The sequence below is a fragment of the Electrona antarctica genome (assembly GCF_951216825.1).
Source record: "Electrona antarctica genome assembly, contig: scaffold_354, whole genome shotgun sequence".
Lineage (NCBI taxonomy): Eukaryota > Metazoa > Chordata > Actinopteri > Myctophiformes > Myctophidae > Electrona > Electrona antarctica.
In genome coordinates, this window is record NW_027638380.1 from 67,501 (window position 1) to 81,006 (window position 13,506).

The 13,506-nt window shown below is 43.8% G+C and overlaps 1 protein-coding gene and 1 long non-coding RNA gene across 2 annotated transcripts in view; one reads left to right on the top strand and one right to left on the bottom strand.

Annotated features, from left to right (window-relative positions):
• The window catches only part of LOC306918128 (uncharacterized protein), a 56,776-nt gene extending 44,142 nt beyond the window's left edge, over positions 1-12,634 (bottom strand). The window contains exons 1-2 of the mRNA XM_079531010.1: positions 12,444-12,634; positions 10,518-10,579 (exon numbers count right to left, since the gene is read on the bottom strand). The gene's annotated coding sequence lies outside the window, so the exon portion shown is untranslated. The remainder of the gene's footprint in view (positions 1-10,517; positions 10,580-12,443) is intronic.
• Positions 9,712-12,408, top strand: LOC306918129. The gene is made up of 4 exons (XR_013789289.1): positions 9,712-9,821; positions 10,071-10,427; positions 10,527-10,592; positions 12,367-12,408. It is a non-coding gene; the product is annotated as an uncharacterized lncRNA (long non-coding RNA).
• Positions 12,635-13,506: the final 872 nt, after the last annotated feature.

Consider the following 13,506-nt stretch of genomic DNA (forward strand, 5'->3'; position numbering starts at 1 on the left):
TCAAATCGCTAGTTGGATTTTCTTTTCCGTTGTTGACGGTAAATTAGTGTAAACCCGGAACGTCACTTCAAGGTTTTGGTGCATTGTTAAGAAAAGGGTAAGCAATGGGGAATTGTGGAAACATGCGCCGTTTCTGAACGGGGTAGGAGGGGTTTCTTTCTGTGACCTCATCTCGGAGCTACAGAATGAGCGTAGGGAGAGGGCACATATGGGGCTAGCTTATATATAAAATGGCTGCTTTTGAAGAAGGCCTTGTTCTGAGTTCTGACGCACTTTAAATTAAGTTATGTAAATAAAATGTGATAAATATAAAACCCCCTTTTCATTTGGTCTGTTAAGTTTGTACGCCTATGGAACATGTATTTTAAGGATATATAGGCTATGGCTTATAGTTTAGTATATATTTCATACATGTGTACAGTTAGTATATTGTTAATCACGTTATACAGTAAATACAACATAAGTTATAAGCGCCGGTCCGGAGCGCCCTGATCACAGCTATAAACGATACGGTTTAAAATTAAGAGTAGCTTGTATATATTTTAGCTACCTTGTTGAGCAGAGCAGACTCAGCAGAGGACACAAAGATCGGTTAATGTTTGTTTGGGGCGAGGTAACTAGGAGGGAGAGAGAGACACGTAATCTGAGACTAGTATACGACTCACTTCCTCATTCCTTGATTCCTCCCACACTGGAGGAGCAGATCTACAAGCTCACAGCGCCGCGCCGCGCTGTGAGCTTGTAGATCTCAGTGATGGCTGGCTGACTAAGGGCTGACTGGCTGACTGGCTGCCTGGCTGCGTGCGACGGTTAAAAACGTTCGGGGAGAGAGAGGGAGGGGGGGGGAGAGAGAGAGAGAGGGGGAGAGAGAGGGAGAGAGAGAGGGGACGGGAGAGGCGGAGCCGCGGAGAGAGAGAGAGAGAGGGGGAGGGGGGAGAGAGAGAGAGAGAGAGGGAGAGAGGGAGGGGACGGGAGAGGCGGAGCCGCGGAGAGAGAGAGAGAGAGAGAGGGGGAGGGGGGAGAAAGAGAGAGAGGGAGAGAGGGAGGGGACGGGAGAGGCGGAGCCGCGGAGAGAGAGAGAGAGAGAGAGGGGGAGGGGGGAGAAAGAGAGAGAGGGAGAGAGGGAGGGGACGGGAGAGGCGGAGCCGCGGAGAGAGAGAGAGAGAGAGAGGGGGAGGGGGGAGAAAGAGAGAGAGGGAGAGAGGGAGGGGACGGGAGAGGCGGAGCCGCGGAGAGAGAGAGAGAGGGGGAGGGGGGAGAAAGAGAGAGAGGGAGAGAGGGAGGGGACGGGAGAGGCGGAGCCGCGGAGAGAGAGAGAGAGAGAGAGGGGGAGGGGGGAGAAAGAGAGAGAGGGAGAGAGGGAGGGGACGGGAGAGGCGGAGCCGCGGAGAGAGAGAGAGAGAGAGAGGGGGAAGGGGGAGAAAGAGAGAGAGGGAGAGAGGGAGGGGACGGGAGAGGCGGAGCCGCGGAGAGAGAGAGAGAGAGAGAGGGGGAGGGGGAGAAAGAGAGAGAGGGAGAGAGGGAGGGGACGGGAGAGGCGGAGCCGCGGAGAGAGAGAGAGAGAGAGAGAGAGAAGGGGGTGGATGAGGGAGAGAGAGGCGGAGTGTAGGAGCCAAAGAGAGTTTATGGTTATTAGTGTGGTTGCCCTAAAGGGCAACCACACTATTGTAATTGTAACACTTTATTAGTGTGGTTGCCTATGGGCAACCATACTATTGTTCCCCTTACCTTTTATTTCTTCTTTTTGTTTTCTTTCTGTATAAACTTTATTTTGGAGTGCTACTCCTCCCACAGTTTTTGCCGCACACACTTGAGCCATATGTCAAAACGACCGGCTTCATCGGGAATGATGTGCTTGCTCGTTTCTAAGAGAAATGTTGTATAGTTTAATTGATATTAATTAATTAGTGGATTAAATTTCCCCATTGACATGAATGGGAAAATGCAAAAACTCACATTCAAGTATTTTTTCCTCTGAGACCGTACGGGCTACAGTTACAACACTTGGGGGGAAGGTTCATAATAATTACTAAAATTAATAACCGTATAAGTATATTGATCGGCCTCATGGTGGCGCTATAACAGCCCACTTTACGTTTTGGCGTATAACTCTTGAACCGTAGGTCGTAAAATCAAAATTACTTTTTTCCTGGATTCCTTGGGTCATGACGCATCTCCCCATATAGGCCACGCCCATTTGCGTCTAGATAGATTTTCCGCCATTTTGAATTTTGTTCAAAACCCACTTTTGGATCCTCCACCTACAGATTTTGTCCAAATCTCACAAAAATCGGTACACATGATCTCCGGACCTATCCGATTAAAACAGCACAGTCAGAATTTTGATCTTCTGTATCGTTCGTCCGTAATCGTCTTCCGAAGTTAGTGGGAGGGGCCTATTTTACAAAAAATGCCACAATTCACGCACGGAATGTCCCATCCATCCCAAATCCAAATCACATGTCGAGGGTGGCTTAATCAACGCAGAGCCAAAAGCAATTCCATTTTCATCCATAGGGGGCGCTACAATTGCAAAAACAATTACCCGTTTATTGCAAAAACATGATTTCAGGGGGGGAAAAACACTCTGAATTACTTACACATGATCACAAGGGTGGCTTGACATTGTCATTGCCTAGCAAAATTACTGGGAGGGGCCTATATCAGCGAGTGAGGCAACCACACTTTGCAATTTCCCAGAATTGCTTCTTTCTAGTTTATTTCTTTTTACTGGAGTAACCTTTTTTTTAAACTCTACTCCTCCCACAGTTTTAACTGTACGCACTTGACCCATATGTCAAATTGACCGGAAAAATCAGAAATGGTGTGCTTGCTCATTTCTAAGAGAAATGTTGTATAGTTTAATTGATATTAATTTATTAGTGAATTAAATTTCCCCATTGACATGAATGGGAAAATGCGAAAAATCACGTTCAAGTATTTTTTCCTCGGAGACCGTAAGGGCTATAGTTACAAAACTTGGAGGGATAATTCGTAATACTTACTAAAATTAATTAACTTATAATTATATCGGTCGGCCTCATGGTGGCGCTATAACAGCCCACTTTACGTTTTGGCTTATAACTCTTGAACCGTAGGTCGTAAAATCAAAATCATTTTTTCCCTGGATTCGTTGGGCCATGACGCATCTCCCCATATAGGCCACGCCCATTTGCGTCAGGATAGATTTTCCGCCATTTTGAATTTTCTTCAAAACACACTTTTATTTTCTGATTCTACAGATTTTGTCCGAATCTCACAGAAATCAGTACACATGATCTATGGACCTATCGGACCGCGTTTAATTTTTTTTTTGTCCGTATCGTTCGGCCTTAATCGTTAGCAGGAGGGGCCTATTTTACAAAAAATGCCTAAAATCACGAACGGAATGTCCAATCCATCCCAAATTTGAATCACATGTCTGGGGTGGTTTAATCAACCAAAAGCCAAAAGCAATTCCATTTTCATCTATAGGGGGCGCCGTAAATGCGAAAACTTTAACAATTTCTCGCAAAAACATGATTTTTTGGGGATAAATACCCTCCGAATTACTTGCGCATGATCGCAGGGGTGAAGCGACATTGTAATTGGCTGGCAATATCAGTGGGAGGGGCATATGTAAGCCACTGCGGCAACCACACTTTGCAATTTTTTTAAATTGCGACCTTTCTAGTTTTCACATGTGGTTGGTGAGTCAGCCTGGAACCAAGGCTAGGATGGTGATGTGTGTTCACCACGTTGGAACCCAGCTTAGGATGGTGCTGGGTGTGCTGTGGAACCCAGCCTAGGATGGTGCTGGGTGTGCTGTGGGACCCAGCCTAGGATGGTGATGGGTGTGGGCACCACATTGGAACCCAGCCTAGGATGGTGATGGGTGTGCTGTGGGACCCAGCCTAGGATGGTGATGGGTGTGGGCACCACATTGGAACCCAGCCTAGGATGGTGATGGGTGTGGGCACCACATTGGAACCCAGCCTAGGATGGTGATGGGTGTGGGCACCACATTGGAACCCAGCCTAGGATGGTGATGGGTGTGCTGTGGGCACCACATTGGAACCCAGCCTAGGATGGTGATGGGTGTGGGCACCACATTGGAACCCAGCCTAGGATGGTGATGGGTGTGCTGTGGGCACCACATTGGAACCCAGCCTAGGATGGTGATGGGTGTGTTCACCACGTTGGAACCCAGCCTAGGATGGTGATGGGTGTGCTGTGGGCACCACATTGGAACCCAGCCTAGGATGGTGATGGGTGTGTTCACCACGTTGGAACCCAGCCTAGGATGGTGATGGGTGTGTTCACCACGTTTGAACCCAGCCTAGGATGGTGATGGGTGTGTTCACCACGTTTGAACCCAGCCTAGGATGGTGATGGGTGTACTGTGTACATTGGTGGGAGCACCTCTGTGAGCGGCCTTCAGTAATCCGTAGTTTACAAATGTACGTCCGTACCAGCTCACCGTAAGGCTGTTTGAACTTGGAGGCAGGGTGAGCTGGGAGCGGTAATTTTGGTTCATTCACATATCGTATTTGCTCACTGTTTAAGTTATTTAATTCTTTGCACATTTATTAACACTTTGACGGCGGCTAATTGTTTAATCCAGGGTTCCTGCACCGCGCGTAATACGCTAAACCCGCTATTTGTTTAATGCGTTTCATTCGCCGTTTTAAAATAGTTAAAAAGAAACAGCGTATTTGTCCCAGACCTGGTGACGAGGCCGAGTCAAGCCCAAGTCACATTACGTGCAAGACAGAGACGAGACCGGCCAAATGAAAATGTGGACTCGATACCGAGACCGGACACAAACCGTTTTCTTATCTTAATCAAGCACGAGGTGAAAATGACATACTAACTCCATCCAGAGCGCACCGCAGCTCCGGTCATGCACGTCGTGGGTCTTACGCTCGTTGGCCTCTTTCCGGCAGCCCATTTGGGATGCAACACTGTACGACGGCTGTCTTCCTCTCCTTCAGAGCTCCACCTGAACCAATTGGCTCACGAGTTAGGAGCCCTATAACCTGATTCCGCCACATGGGGCAGCAGAGAGTACACAGTACCTCAGGAGGGGGGAACCTGTGTAGTACACAGGTTCCCCCCTCCTGAGGTACTGTGTAGAGAGGTACTGTGCAGAGAGTACACAGTGTGTACTCTCTGCTGCCCCATCTGGCAGAGTCAGGTTAGGAGCCCTATGCGTCAAATTAAACTAGTTATGACTACAATTTACAATTTACAATTTAGGCATTTAGCAGACGCTCTTAATCCAGAGCGACTTACATTAAGCAATAACAAAAGCATGGCATACATCACATATATAAAAAGTAGTTATCATGAATCATGCGTAGACTAAGAACGTAACAGTGGAGTATCTATGTAAACTATACATACTATACTATATAATATATTATACATGTGTACTATAAAGTGCTATGACTACATAAAGTGCAATTCTAGAGCTGTCTACGTAACAAGCTATAAGTCTGTTTAAAATACTATCTAAGTCTACATAATGTGCTATCTAAGGGGCTAGGCTAGGGCAAGTGCTACGGGCCATGGTGGAGTCTGAAGAGGTGGGTTTTCAGACTACGGCGGAAGATTGGGAGTGAGGCTGCAGTTCTGACTGTGATGGGAAGTGCATTCCATAGTTTTGGAGCCAGAAGGGAGAAGAGTTTGGGACGTGTGGAGCGTTGTCCCGGCGTTTTTAGTGAAGGTACCTCCAGCTTCCCTGCGTTGGCTGATCTGAGTGCGCGGGAGGGTTTGTAGGGTACGATCATACTTGTGAGATATGGGGGGGCCATGCCTTTGGTTGCTTTGAATGCCAGCATCAGAGTTTTGTATTCTGTGCGGGCAGCGACCGGGAGCCAATGGAGGGAGCGGAGAAGGGGGGTGACGTGTGAGAATTTTGGCTGGTTGAAGACCAAGCGGGCTGCGGCATTTTGGATCAGTTGGAGGGGCTTAAGTGCACATGCCGGTAGGCCAGTAAGGAGGGAGTTACAATAGTCAAGTTTTGACAAGACTGTTGTCTGGATTAGGAGCTGGGCTGACTGTCATTAATCATGTATTCATCACTCATCTGTTTTGACTTTCAAGTGTAGAATACCTGTTCACCTTAACCTCTTAAACCCCAGGGGGGTCCAGGAGGGAAAATCAAAAATATCGGAGTTGGAACCTAAGACCTTGACCAGCCCCATTTACCCGCTGAGAGCTGTTCATCTTATGTCTCATACAGACAAATAAACATTGTATTGTATCTTATCTTATGTCTCATACAGTGACAAATAAACATTGTATTGTATCTTATCTTATGTCTCATACAGTGACAAATAAACATCATATTGTATCTTATCTTATGTCTCATACAGTGACAAATAAACATTGTATTGTATCTTATCTTATGTCTCATACAGTGACAAATAAACATTGTATTGTATCTTATCTTATGTCTCATACAGTGACAAATAAACATTGTATTGTATCTTATCTTATGTCTCATACAGTGACAAATAAACATTGTATTGTATCTTATCTTATGTCTCATACAGTGACAAATAAACATTGTATTGTATCTTATCTTATGTCTCATACAGTGACAAATAAACATTGTATTGTATCTTATCTTATGTCTCATACAGTGACAAATAAACATCGTATTGTATCTTATCTTATGTCTCATACAGTGACAAATAAACATCGTATCGTATCTTATCTCAACTTCCACTTCCACTGAGTACTGCGGCTGAACATAATTATTATCATACAGTCTCAGTCTCAGTATCCAGATGATAATTATGTTTTGCAGACAATTATTTCTACCAGAACCAACCTGACTGTTAAACTAGTCACCCAAACTACTGGGAGTTGTGCTGTATGATATGTACAATGGCTGCCCCCATTTGGAGGAAAAGTGTAGGAAACTGCAGTAATTTCCTTGTTGTCAAAATGGAAAAGGAAACAAAGGAGGGAAGAGACTAGATCCCCTTTATTTCTTACTTTTATCTTCTTTCTGTTACATTTACATCAAAAAGGACATTATTCACGGCACGCATTGTTGTATAATTTCTACAGAATTCTTGTTGATTGTTTAAATGACTATGAAAGTAATTAAATGCAATGCGATGTAGAATATAGTTATGTCTGGCATATCTGAATGTTGGCCTCATGCAGTACGCTAAGCCTTCTCAATCTTCTATAACTCAAACATATAGGCCTACCGATACTGTGGCTAAAGTCCTAAAGACTATTATTTATGAGTTCCTGAATTATTCCAAGTGAAGTTTACAGTTACAGTTGTTAGTGAACCTTCCATTGGTGAGTCATGCATTAAATTGGGCTGTTTGACAGCTTGGAAAATGTGACAAACATTTCCTTCAACAAAAGTCCCCTATACCCCATGGGGTCTAAAAACACATTTTTACACAACCACCTTAAAAAACAACAACAATAGGCCTATATAGTTACACTGCTTTAAAATCTATTGTTTCTTTGTAGATGTAATGTGGTCATTGTCCCCCACCTAGTGGACTCATTGTAGAACTACACTTTTAACTACAGTGTTAATCTGACGCATCAGAAGTGGCTTGGCCTGTCCTTCGCCAGTCTCTCTCTCACACAACAACAAACATCGAGGCAGGTGGTGCCAAGCATAGATATATATATATCTATGGTGCCAAGTGACCAAGTCCTGGCCAAGATGGCAGAGCTCCTGGAATGATGTAGGGTTTAGTAGTGACCAAGTCCTGGCCAAGATGGCAGAGCTCCTGGAATGATGTAGGGTTTAGTAGTGACCAAGTCCTGGCCAAGATGGCAGAGCTCCTGGAATGATGTAGGGTTTAGTAGTGACCAAGTCCTGGCCAAGATGGCAGAGCTCCTGGAATGATGTAGGGTTTAGTAGTGACCAAGTCCTGGCCAAGATGGCAGAGCTCCTGGAATGATGTAGGGTTTAGTAGTGACCAAGTCCTGGCCAAGATGGCAGAGCTCCTGGAATGATGTAGGGTTTAGTAGTGACCAAGTCCTGGCCAAGATGGCAGAGCTCCTGGAATGATGTAGGGTTTAGTAGTGACCAAGTCCTGGCCAAGATGGCAGAGCTCCTGGAATGATGTAGGGTTTAGTAGTGACCAAGTCCTGGCCAAGATGGCAGAGCTCCTGGAATGATGTAGGGTTTAGTAGTGACCAAGTCCTGGCCAAGATGGCAGAGCTCCTGGAATGATGTAGGGTTTAGTAGTGACCAAGTCCTGGCCAAGATGGCAGAGCTCCTGGAATGATGTAGGGTTTAGTAGTGACCAAGTCCTGGCCAAGATGGCAGAGCTCCTGGAATGATGTAGGGTTTAGTAGTGACCAAGTCCTGGCCAAGATGGCAGAGCTCCTGGAATGATGTAGGGTTTAGTAGCAAAAGGAAGGAAACGGCAAAAGCCGTTGTCATGAGAAATCATGACAACAAACGGGCCGAACAAATAATTAGAAAGAAGAAGAAAACGGCAGGTTACAACACTTTTTTTTGTTGTTTTTCTTCTTTGTAATTATTTGTTTGGTCCAAAATATTGTGTTTATTGTCACAACTCGAGTTGGCTTCGTACGACGCTTAAAAGGTCTTTAAATAAATACTTTTTGAAATGTCTATGAGGAAAATGCATTGGGAATTATTTCCTGGGCCTGGCGTCGTCATGAAAGGGGGCGGGACCGCAACGCTCTATAGGGGCAAAGATTGATTGATTGATTGATTGAAAATATGTATTAACAGTTTGCAGAATTACAGTACATTTCAAGCACAAACTCAATACAAAGACTCAAAGACCCAATTAAGCATTACACTTGTTTACAAGAGGGTCCACCATGTTCAATTCATCAAAACATTTAGAGACAAATAGACACTTCTATATAGTCAAAGAACAGAACAGGAATTCATCATAAAGGAGGTAAAAAGGGAAAAGAAACATATACAGTGAGGGGAAAAAGGGGAGGGCAAAGCAAGATAGCCAAGCCTGCCAGTAGGCCAAGGATATGTTCAATGTGGCCTCATGGTGGCGCCCTATAACAGTCCACTTCATGTTAGTTACACTGTGCTTTAAAATAGACCATTTGTATTTCCATATTATGCATCTTTTCATTTGAACATGTCATGTTTTGGCCCATAATATGTCTTGGACTGTTGTAAAGTCTCAGTGTTTTGCCAGTGTGGACCTTTCCTTTTTGGTCTATTCAAGCTTCAAGTCTTAAATGCCCTGCAAGTGACATCCAGTTCGTTTTTCTAATTCTGTCCTTTTACTTTTACAGCCATATCTGTCGTTTCAAACATGCACACAACATTCACTTCCAATTCTTATGTGCTCGTCTGATTAGTAGATCATTTCATACCTTATTATCATGTGTTAATGTCATTATTATTATTATTATTATTATTATCACGTGTTAATGTCATTCAGTCTGATTAGTAGATAATTTCATAATAAGGTATGAAATGATCTACTAATCAGACTGCATGACATTAACACATGATAATAAGTTATTATCATGTGTTAATGTAATTCAGTCTGATTAGTTGATCATTTCATACCTTATTATCATGTGTTAATGTCATTCAAAGCTTCTGATAACATCCATACAGAGATTCCACTATGTGTTTCATACAACATCCTGGTTCTGAGCAGCCAATCAAATGAAGTGCAGGATAAAGCTGCTGAGACAATCAGACGAGCTGACAGGAACTCACACAATGAAAATACAGTCACCAGCAGCCAGTCACAGTGAAGCACACAGCAGTGACAGCAGGGAACCAAACAACAAGACAAGGATGGAATACTTTGTACCTTTTCTTCTAATTTACTCCTGTAAGTATTCACAGCAATAGAGTTGCATCTGTATGATTCCATATACATGTATAGATTTGTAAATGTAGAGGATAGTTTTAAATGTATACTGAATATTTATGAGAGTTATGAGTCACTTGTCTTTTATCTTATGATTTATTTTATATGAAACTCAAGTTTGCAGAACAAATTGGCCAACATTACATTATCTCAAACCCCATACTGTAAATGTTTTAACGTATGTGGTTGCATTGGATGCTTGTGTTTCAGGTGTGGCTCAACAAGCGGGTATCTCTCAGCCACTTCCACATCAAACAGCACAGCTGGGCCAGGAAGTTACACTTCAATGTTACATTGAAGAAATCTTGTATAGTGCACAAACTGCACATTATGTATGGTACAAATTAACAGCGAATACTTTAACTAAACAATGTGTAATATCAAAATACACCGGCATTTATCCTTGTGACGAAGAGGGTCGTGTTGTTGTAGAGACAGACGACAAAGTTAAATCAGCTTATCTTAAAATAAAGAATACGAAAGCAGAGGACACTGGAAAATACTTTTGTGGAGTAATGGGTGTAGCTTCCCTTGAGATTGGACCAGGAACCTTCCTAGAGATACAAGGTAGGTTTTTCTCTGTAGTGTAATTTAGGTTTGAAGGATATGAAGTAAATGTTATTCTATCAGAATAGAACGGTTAGTAATGATGATCACCTTTCAAAGGAGAGGAGCTGGGAGAGACCTCTGTTGGAGAGACCTCTGGACAGGGACCGACACTGAAAGGCCAAGGTAATACATTCATTACTGTATGTTTAGGCAGTGGTGGAAAACGCGACGCATTGTGAGCTTGTTGATCGGCTATTTTCAAATGGCCAAAATGTATAGGGTTGAAGTGGTTAATGTATGTTTTCTAATCAAAATATCCAAAGTAACTAAAGTTTTCAAATAATTGTAGTGAAGTAAAAGTAAAAATTTTGGCTCTGAGATGTAGTGGAGTAGAAGTAAAAGTACTGGAAATTGGAAATACTCAAGTAAAGTACAAATACCTCACAATTGTACTTAAGTACAGTACTTAAGTAAAAGTACTTTCCACCACTGTGTGTCAGTGGAAATGATGACTGTTGTTCTAGCTTATCTGAACTGGTGAACGTAAATAATGATTCTGCCATCATTTCAGAATGTGAACGTCGATCAAATCCAACCGTCATTGTGTTGGTGGTTTCTACTGTCCTCCTGGGGACGTCCACTCTGCTCCTTGGATGGATGCTCTACAGGTCATGGAGAAAAGATCACAGAGGTAATAGTTTGTATAATGACTGCATTTACTGACTACAACATCCCTGATTTGTAATCGCTAGTTTACAAGCCCATTACATATACATTTATCATGTTGTTATGACATAAAATGTTTATAACGTGTTCCTTAAACGTGCTACTAACTGTACGTCCAACCGGCTTGGACTCCTCATGCACAGAAGGAAGCATGAGGTCAGTCCGCTGAGGTCAGGATTACATTAGATAATTGACACTGGGTGAAAAAAAATGGGGTTACAAAATCATGGCATAAAAGTTAAGAAAAAAACAAACAAACAAAAAAACAGACATAATCTTTAAACAGTCCTCCTGAATGTGTCTAACCCTAACCCTTTAAACAGTCCTCCTGAATGTGTCCAGCTGGATACATTTGATGAATACCAGGTGATAATCTAATCATCTACGTGTGTATGAGATGCACACGTAGATTAGACACACAAACGGACCGACATGCGGAAACAGCGGTCATGTGGTGGAACATGCGCTGCCTCCCGCGTGCGGTTAGTTTTAGGTGAGGGTTTGATGTATAGGTGCATTAGGTTGTACCAATAGTATGTCTAAACCAGAGTGTAGAGCAGGGGTGGGCAACTGGCGGCCCAGGGGCCACATGCGGCCCCCACCTTCACTTAATGTGGCCCTCAGGTTAATGTCATATAATTGGTTTCAGCTGTTTACAATTCCACAACATGCAAACATGACCCGCTTTAATTACTTCAGTCTAAATTAGTAGCTCATTGCTTCAACACAAGTATAATTAAAAGGCATTTGAAATTACATAAAAATGTACATTTTCAGGATTCCAATTAAAAAATTTCAATTCGAATATAGCAAAAATAGCCGATCTACAAGCTCAAAACGCGTCGCAGCGTGACGCGTTTTGAGCTTGTAGATCGGCTATTTTTGCGACGACAGTAATATATGGCCCTATAGGGAGTGAGTGTGGAAATATAGTGGCCCTCTCCATCGTCAGAGTATATGAGAGTAGCGACACGCTTTGATCTCGCCGCAAAGCCGGTGCCTATGGGCTATAGTTCCAAACATTGGAACTATCCCATTGAGACAAAGCGGGGTGCCGTGGGCTATAGTTCCAAACATTGCTCCTATGGCTGGAACTATCCCATTGAGATAGAATGAGCACGTCCGCATTCCATTGTTACAATGGGAGTCAACGCTAGTGTCGCCACTCTCTTACTAGATTACTCTGGTCTAAACTAAAGCCTGTACCCTATGATGTGTATTTTGTTTTTAGGACAATCACGTGGCTCCCCAGTGTCTCCTACAAACACAGTGGTAAGTTGTATTTATTTGTATTTAGTATTATTTTACCTTAATATCTTCCAAAGTTTTCCCCCGGCCACAAAGTCCACACTGGGGTGTTGTTGCTCTGATCATGATTTTCTTCTTCTATTGTTTGTTTATTTGTTTGTTGTTTTGTTCCATTGTTGTCTTGTTTTGTTTGTTGTAATCAAAGGGAGAAGACGACCTCCATTACGCTGCTGTGAATGTCAACAGGAACACCCGACCAAGACCACAGGGGGGCGCCATGGAGCAGGAGACGGTTTATTCTGGAGTCAGAGTTAGACAATAGAGACGTTTATTCTGGAGTCAGAGTTAGACAATAACATCCCTGCTATGCTAGAGGAGTTAGCGTTAGACCAGGGGTGGGCAACTTTGACGAGAGGGCCACTATAGTTCCACACTCACTCCAGAGGGCCACTATAGTTCCACACTCACTCCAGAGGGCCACTATAGTTCCACACTCACTCCAGAGGGCCACTATAGTTCCACACTCACTCCAGAGGGCCATTATAGTTCCACACTCACTCCAGAGGGCCATTATAGTTCCACACTCACTCCAGAGGGCCACTATAGTTCCACACTCACTCCAGAGGGCCACTATAGTTCCACACTCACTCCAGAGGGCCATTATAGTTCCACACTCACTCCAGAGGGCCACTATAGTTCCACACTCACTCCAGAGAGCCACTATAGTTCCACACTCACTCCAGAGGGCCACTATAGTTCCACACTCACTCCAGAGAGCCACTATAGTACCACACTCACTCCAGAGGGCCAGTATAGTTCCACACTCACTCCAGAGGGCCAGTATAGTTCCACACTCACTCCAGAGGGCCACTATAGTTCCACACTCACTCCAGAGGGCCACTATAGTTCCACACTCACTCCAGAGGGCCACTATAGTTCCACACTCACTCCAGAGGGCCACTATAGTTCCACACTCACTTCAGAGGGCCATTATATTTCCACACTCACTCCAGAGGGCCACTATAGTTCCACACTCACTCCAGAGGGCCACTATATTTCCACACTCACTCCAGAGGGCCACTATAGTTCCACACACACTCCAGAGGGCCACTATAGTTCCACA